The following is a 6,127-nucleotide window of genomic DNA, read 5'->3' on the forward strand; positions in this document are numbered from 1 at the left end:
TGAAATCAACTTTTGAGTGCCTTATGGATGTCTAAATTTGGTGAGGGATAGCTCGTTGGAAATCATGTCGAGTCTACTTACCAGAATATCTTGAATTTTTCAATTTGGAGTTCATTTTCCCTATCAAAAGCTCAATCTCCCAAGACTGGTCAAAATGTACAGAATGAGGCTGCCAAAATGCAGAGAGATGTTGTAGTAAACTCTTGAAGTTTTTCCTTAACTCCAAATTGAGGTCATGATAGCTCATTGGAAATATTTCTGTCTAGTTATTGTTTGACTCATCACAAAAGTCATTTGGTCACTCCAACTAGGATAAATCTTGATTTTCCCAAAGTCACTCCAGAAGTGCAGCAACTCTCCTCACGCAAATAATGTTTTGGACATTTCTCCCAAACCATGAGACCTATGTAAAAACTGAAGGACGTTTTTCTTTCTGTCTCTACGATGGAAAAAAACCTCTCTCACTTTTTTCAAAATCATCTTTTCGTTCTCAGAAACATCATTTGAATAAAACCTATCCCAATGTGTGGAATAGGGGATTTGTAGAAATGAAGGGAAATGAAGGGGATGAAGGGCTTCTAATTTCTTGAGAAAATTCTAGGAAGTAGGGAGGGATGTTAGAAAGTAGGGGAAAGTGTAATTTCAAGGATTTAGTGATGCGAAGGGGTCCAAAAGGGAAAAATATAGGCCTAGCCTAGAAAAGTATCAAATTGTTGGAATATGCTAGGGTTTGTGAGGAAATGATGAATTTTAGGGATATCAGTGATGGGATGTGATTTAAGAAGGTATATTAAGGACAGGGGAAGGTGTATGGGCATCAGGATACAAATTTTGTTGATGATTTGACCATCCATGGAAAATTACCTTCAAAACCCTAGGAGAGGGAAATGAACCTTACCTAAGCGCAGCCGAAGCATAAACAAGGTGTAAAATGACGCATTGGAACTTGAAATAATGATGAAAGCTCTTTGAATGATGTTACACTCAGTGGAATGGTGACATGGACCAATATTTGCAAAAATTTGGAAGGAGTGAAAACAATCCTAGACCTAATACCCAGTTACCAAATTTTACTTGAAGACTCATTAAAATGACAAAATTTGACTTTGACACCCTAAGACCACTTTGTAAGATCATGTTTGATCACTGGTGGAAGGCTGCAAAGACTGACACTAACATTGGCCTTATTAGGGATGGCAGCTCCTTGGAGGTTTCAAGAACATCGTAGGCCATGTGCCTAACCATGTGGGCCAATATGGTCAAAAACACAAACTGAAATGCATGACTAAAAACTGATGACTTGATGACACAAATTGACTCTGAAACTTACTTGAAATTGACCTAAAAAAATGACTAAATACTTACTTAATTGAAACAAATACTTACAAAACTTATTAATGGCGACAGGCCATCGAGATTTGAGGGCTTCAAATACTGATGAAAACCACCTTCCTACTGAAGAAATATGTACAATCATGTGAAGTGAACCTTCCAATGTAACTAATGCAGCAAATGTCTACTCACTAAAATTCTACTCTCACTTTCCTCGAGCAGGCATAACAATGTACATGTAGGCAACTCACAATAAAAACTAAAACCAAGGCTTATGCTAACAAGCCAGATAGCATTCATCTTCTCCAATGCTTGCAAAAGAATGGGGAAGGGATCTTGAAAATCCTGAAGCATTAACTTGTCTTGAGATCCAACAACAAAAATACAAGTACTTCCTTCATTCTGATATGAAGGAACAGTTGGTTGTTGATTGATAGGACGGCGTAGAAAGGTATAAGCTTATGCTATCTGAGTGTTAGGTGTAAATTCCTTGAGCATGAGAAAATATGACTCGATTTCTAGCATACTGTCTCTCTCAGGCTCATACCCGTTAATTTCATAGTCTAAGTCATTCTTAAACATCAAACATTCTTTAAGATTATTAAACATGATAGCCCAATCATCTTCATGAAACAAAACAATATATGTTCGTTGATCTACAAATCTAATTTCAAGACTATTCTCATTTTCAAAATGGAAGAAGCTTCACTAACACCTTCTCGTCAATGTGAACACTGCAAACCTGCATAAGCTTGGGCTATAACATGACCTTTCAGGAGTTGATCTATGTCATATTTTGATAGAGGAGATAATACTTTTTGTTTTCTTTTGCTAAAACAATAATTGTCTTCTTTCCCTCCTAAAGTCTAACAAGGATGTTGAATATCTTCATTAATTTCAATCATAGGAGTATATAAATTTTCCTCTGAGTGTTGATTCATTTCATGTGATTCCGGTTGACTATCAAGATGCAAAATTCCTTCATCTTTAAGCAAAGAAGAAGCTATTGTATGCTGATTATGATCTTGTGTAATGAAGTGACTAGCTTTCTGAGACTATTGTTGAAGGGAAAAATCAAATAAGGCTTCAATGATTTCTTCATCATCACAATCTGAATCTAGATCTGAAATAGCCAACTTGACTTTATCACAATCTGAAATTGGAATTTGATTTTCCTGCATACTGTCTTCTGCTATGAGCAGATCTGAAATAAGACATTGTCTTCCATCATTTTCCATTGTACTAAGATCTTGAACCTACTGTAAATTTTCCTGATCATCTTGATAAGTATCCTCTAAGCTCTCTTTATGTGGCTGAAATGGATTTTCATACAGGGCTTCCATCATCTCATCGTCCATGTAGTCATCATCTTCATAAAATTTCTCAACATTTTCAATAAAAAAATGAACATGTTTTACAATAGTTCTAAAATAATATTAAGGATGGACAATATTCTTTATACCTTTCAAAGAACATGGTATGAAAATCCTCTAAATAGTAAATACAAGCACGTAGAAAACTTTCATACCAAGATCAAGCTTCACCTTCCAGAGTGGCCATGAATATCTTCATCAAGCAGTCTTCAAGAAAATAAACCGTCAAATTAGGAGTATGCATGTGAAATCTAACTAGATGTAAAGCAGCATCATTCCTATCATCATCTTTAAACATAGGCAAATTCCTTCGCCAATCTACCTTAGGAATTTTATTTGGGAAACCTAGAATGTGATCTCGGCTCATGGGATCATACCTTCAAGCAAGCTAATCAATTTTGATAACAATGAATTCACTAAGAAATTATTCAGGCTACTGGTTCTTGAAGAGTAGAGTTGCCATAAAAATTCTTAACCTTGGGATTTCTTGACACTGGAGTCACCAGGTGAATGATTTCAGCCTTCATATGTCTGATCGTTGTCCACCATCAACAATCAGATCTAAACTTGATACATTTTACTGAGGAACATAAAACTACGTTCCCCAGTATGGTTGCCACTATGTTATCACCTAGATTGACCTCAGGCTAAAGGGAGGCAATGCTAGGGTAACCACAAACCAAGCTTAGCCAAGTAGCTAGCCCTACTAGGCCAGGAGAGGGCTCTCTCTGTAGGGATCTCAGTCAAGATGACTGGATCAGAAGGATTTTAGGCTAGGTATAGTAGATCGAAATTTTTGATTGAATTTGTTGGTGTTTTGCCGGATCAACAGGAGCTGGGTAGTCTAGGTCTCAGAAATTAGGTCAGCAATGCCCGGTGTTTTATGGGGCAAGGTAGGCATAGGCTAGCACTTTATGCTTGATGGTGTGAGGTGTTTAAGACTAATGTGGTGCTAAGAAGGGCATGTGACAATCATGGATCCTTCTTAAATAGTGAAAAACATGAAATGTTGAATGATTACCAAAGGCGGAGCACTAATACAATGGATTCTACCTATCAAACTTGAAAACATTCAACCAAAAGCAACGAAATGAATGATGGCATACATAAAACATGTAAACAAATTATCACAAAAGAATAAACTGTACTAAAAATCCATACCACAGGGATCCCATAAAAATAGCTGCAAATCTTATTAATCTCCTTGCCAAACTGCTTACAATGATGTAGAATCAAGCTCTGAGCATCCAACTGAGTCCAACCAACGAAATGACTTAGAAAATACGTCATATAGACCTCGAAACAACTAATCCGAGCCTTAGTGGTCGAACCCATGAGAGGAGGAGTAGTTTCAAAAAAGACTAAACTGAAAGCTAAAGACTAGGGTGGTCAAACCGACTCATCCCTAATATGAACCAAACAAATTCATTACATGCCACTTAGGCCATTCATCTGATGTATCTAACCTAGGTAACAAAACATATACTTTAATTACATCATGATCATGAATTACATCAGTGAAAAACCAAAATTCTTGAGGTGAAAAGTGAAAAACCAAAGAAGCAGTGCAAAATTGAGCTGCATGTCAAGTGTGCAGTGCCTTAAGGAAACACGCAGTGCCTGTCCTCAACAAATGTGTAGCGCCTTAATGAAATGAGAAGTGCTGACTTCAAATCAACGTTTTAGTGTCTTCCCGATGTCCAAATTTGGCGTGGTATAGCTCGTTGGAAAGCCTGTCAAGTCTAATTTCCAAAATATCTTGAATTCTTCAATTTGGAGTTCATTTGCACTATCAAAAGGTCAATCTCCCAAGACTAGTCAAAATGTGCATAATGAGGCTGTCAAAATGCATAGTGATGTTGCAGTCAACTTTTGGAGGTTTTCCTCAACTACAAATTGAACTCATGATAGCTCATTGGAAATATTTTTGTGTCTAGTGATCCTTTGACTCATCAAGAAAGTCATTTGGTCACTCCAGCTAGGTTAAATCTTGATTTTCCCAAACTCACTCTAGAAGTGCAACAACAATCCTCAAGCAAATAATGTTTTGGACATTTCTCCCAAACCATGAGACCTATGTAAAAAATGAAGGAATTTTTTCTTCTTGTGTCTATGATGGACAAAAACCTCTCTCACCTTTTTCAAAACCATATTTTTTTCTTAGGAACATCATTTGAATAAAACCTATCGCAATGTGTGGAACAGGGGATTTTTAGAAATGAAGGTAAATGAAGGGGATGAGGGGCTTCTAATTTCTTGAGAAAATTTTCGGAAGTAGTGAGGGATGTTAGAAAGTAGGGGAAAGATGAATTTCAAGGATTTAGTGATGGGAAGGGGTCCAAAAGGGCGAAACACAAGCCTAACCTAGAAAAGTGTCAAATTGTAGCAATATGATAGAGTTTGTGAGAAAATGATGAATTTGAGGGATATTGGTTATGGGAAGTGTTTTAAAAGGGTACATTAAGGATAGGGGAAGGTGTATGAGCATTAGGATACAAGTTTTGCTGATAATTTGACCATCCAAAGAAAATTACCTTGAAAACCCTAGGAGAGGGAAATTGGCCTTACCTAAGCACAACTGAAGCACAAAAAAGGTGTAAAATGATGCATTGGAACTTGAAATAATGATAAAATCTCTTTGAATGATGGTACACTTAGCCAAATGGTGACATGGACCAATATTTGGAAAACTTTGGAAGGAGTGAAAACAATCCTAGACCTAATACCTAGTGACCAAATTTTAATTGAAGACTCACCGAAATGACAAAATTTGACTTTCACACCCTAAGGCCACTTTGTAAGAGTATGTTTGATCGCTGGTGGAAGGCTGCAAAGACTGACACTGACAAGGCTAAAAGAATATTATTAAATTTTGAATAGGAGTTTGCAAAAAGTATACATGATTTTTATTTCTATTAAAGTTTTTTTTATAATTTGTGTAAAAATATATCTTATAAGTATTTTCTAATTATAATATGCTTATATTGTAATAGTATTTTACCTAATTATAATATTTTTAAAGATTAATTTTATAAATATCATGTCATAAATGGGATTGACTATATATGTAAATGATGCACTGAATTAGATTATTATATCATTGTATTTCGATGTAATTTCTTGATATATTATTCTTTCCATTTTCAAAATATTCATGGTTTCTCTGTGTTGGAATGATTGGCCTTTCAATAGATTTATGAGCTATCTATATTTGAGTTTTTGCTATCTTTAAACAAATTTGGTTTTAATGAATATTAGTGAACCTTCAATATTTAAATGACAAAATGATTATATAGATTAACTTATTTGATGCATTTGTTTATGTTAATATAAATTGCTCCACCATGAATTTATTAAGTACAATATTTTACTTTTAACAAAAGTACTTTAAATATATTTTTTTAGGTATTCCGAAAATTATT

This window comes from Pinus tabuliformis, chromosome 8 (genome assembly GCF_031772625.1).
Source record: "Pinus tabuliformis cultivar Carrire ecotype Pingquan chromosome 8, CPIR1, whole genome shotgun sequence".
Classification (NCBI taxonomy): domain Eukaryota; kingdom Viridiplantae; phylum Streptophyta; class Pinopsida; order Pinales; family Pinaceae; genus Pinus; species Pinus tabuliformis.